Source organism: Buceros rhinoceros, unplaced genomic scaffold (genome assembly GCF_000710305.1).
Source record: "Buceros rhinoceros silvestris isolate BGI_N320 unplaced genomic scaffold, ASM71030v1 scaffold43233, whole genome shotgun sequence".
NCBI lineage: Eukaryota > Metazoa > Chordata > Aves > Bucerotiformes > Bucerotidae > Buceros > Buceros rhinoceros.
This window is the reverse complement of record NW_010403815.1, coordinates 8,540-11,272: the sequence shown is the minus strand read 5'-3', so window position 1 is coordinate 11,272 and position 2,733 is coordinate 8,540.

The window sequence follows — 2,733 nt, the reverse complement described above, 5'->3', positions numbered from 1 at the left end:
CCCAAGTCCCCCTGGCTCCTCGCGTGGCTTGGGAAGGCTCCCTGACAAGGCATGTCAGGGGAGGGGAAGGGGAGCCCCAGGCTCAGCTCTGCAGGAACAGGAGCGCGGCCCCTGTGCCTGCTGCCCCGTGCAGGGCACTGCCTGGTCCCAGCTGGAAGCGTTGGAGAGCTGAACCCATCCTGTGTTATGGAGTGAAATCAATAGTGAGCAAAATACAAAGGCGTTTTACAGCCTCATCCTGCTGAGGCAGGGGTTAGCTTTTTTTTTTTTTTTTGAATGCTTGGCTGAACAACAGAAGGAGCAGGATTGCCTTCAGGTTTCAGAGCACAACAAGATTCCAACCGGATGATTCTGTGACTCTGCAACTCTGTGAAAATGCAGTGCTACAAGCACGCTGCATGGTATCATGAGCAGAACTCGTTCGTGGGCACACTTGGTTTTATTTTATTATTTAGAATTTATTTAGATTACGCACTAAAAACAATTTTTTTGAAGGGTTCGAGGTGCTTCAAGGGTCTCAGACCCTTCATCAGACTCTGAAGAGTGCTGTCACCTTGAGAGTGAAACCAAAGCCTGTGAATTGAAAAGTTTGCATGGGATGAAAGTCCTTAAAGAGTCTGGGGCCCCCTCAGCTGTTTATATTGCTTCAGGCTTTGGAGATTCTTTCACTAGCAAAGAGCAGGGTGTGGGAAACCTGAGGCGTATCCTCAAGGAGATCCTCTCCTGGGACATGTTGGGATGGGACAATTTAAAAGCTGACAAACCTGCAGCGTGGGGAACTGTCGTTTTGACCATTCAGTGGTCAACCACGTTCCGGTGTGTATAAAATCCTGACAAGCTTTCTGAGTTCTGGAATAGCCCTCATGGAGCTCTTTGGCCACAGTCCTCGTGGGATGAAATGCTCTTTGAAGGGAAGGGGTGGAGCAGCATAAGCAACTGTTGCAGATTTGGGTAGTAATGGCCCCTGCTCCTTCACCTGGGAGAGAGCTCCCCCGATAGTGGAATCCCCTGCAGAACCAAGGGGAACCACAGCATGTGAGGAAAGCCGGGCGAGACATTCTCAGGATCGCTAACGCGCAGCGGGGCGAGGTCCCCAGATTGCCTCTGTTGCCATCTCCTCCTCACTTCTGACAAGTCAGCTGAAACAACCGCGGGAAGACTTTCATGTATCGAACGGATTCTGCATCTGCTGCATGGGAGGACAGTACTTGGAAGCACTGGATGCATCTTAAACTGCCTACACCAGAGTGACAGACCCCCGGCGGCTCCTGTGCTGCTACAGTCAGAGCTCTTCCTCTTACAGTGAGCTGCAGCGGTCCTGCTCGGCATGGGCACGGAGTTCTGGACAGGTATCTCACCAGATCGCGCAGACTAGGTGGTACAAGGCTCTAATTCAGAGGTAACCTCCAGAGGGACGAGGCCCTACACAGCCCGCACCAAACCCCACGTACAATTTGCACATATAAATTCATACAACAGTAACAAGTCCAAACTCATCTTTTTTCAAAGGCATGTAATTTAAACAGTTCCTGTTTCCGCAGTATTCCGATCTTCCGCTGTGATCTGTGTTCCTGTACCACTCCCCCTCATCTGCAGTGTGCTGGCAATGTAACCCATCCCGCCCTCAGCTGGGCTGCCATCCAGAACCCCCTTACCTTCATGCCCCCCTCCCTGGCTGCACAGGGGGGCTTTCTCCCTTCCCCTGTCCCTCACCGGTTATCACGGTGGCGATGCCAGTTCTTGTGGTTGGTTTATTAGATGTTCGCTGAGTGCCTTTGTGCCTGCTCTCACGGCGCTGCTTGTACTTGCAGTCACCTAAACATGTTCACAAAACCATTTCGTTTTCTTTCAGATCCTTCCTTAAAACACTCCTCTCCCACGATGTCTGCAACACCCTGACGGCAGCAGTTGGGGTTTTATGGAGAGGCCCCAGCCCCCATCTTTCGATGAGTATTCTTTTACTATTTCCTCCTTCTCCCCGTATTTATTCACCTGCTCCCTTTTGGCCTTAGAACGTGCTTCCTGTGGTGCAAAGATCAGCTTTGTGTTCTGTGGTTCACAAACTGCGCGACTGATGAGAAGGGTTTCTAGACCTGACAAACTGCTGTAAGGAGCCCGGATCTGGTGGGATATCTGCTAAAATAAGTCGTGTGAGTTTCTCGCCCTGAAAAGTGACCCATGGGTGTTCTTCCTGGGGGCTGCGGCAGCGATGTCATTGATCTGCAGGCAGGCTGAGCTCCCTCACAGCTGTCCTTGGCTGTTAAAGGATAACTGTGCCCCCATCAATAGCTGTCAGACGCTCTATCCAGAGCAGACCCACTAATCGCCGAAGAATGCTGCTCCCTCCACCTTTCCTGCGCTGACACATAGTTCTGAACGGTCCGGGTGAGACTTAGGGCCATTATAGATTCATGTGAAAATCCCTCGTCTCTTTCAGAGGTACAGGTGTTCCTGCCCATGCTCACACACGTGACTTCACCTGTAACTTTGCCTTTCCTTTTGAAGATTAAGATTTCCCAACGAGTCGTCTGGTTCATTGAACATTTTGAACAGTCGTTTATTGCCTGCGCTAACAGGTACGTGTGTACATACATGTCTTTCCCGTGTGGACCAAGGGGCCCCTGTCGCGTGTGAATTGAACACAAGCCAAACTCTAGAACATCTTGACCTCGGGTGAGCAGTGCTATAAACCCGGTGTGTTTCTGCCCTGAGACATCTTGTGGAGGGTGGGAC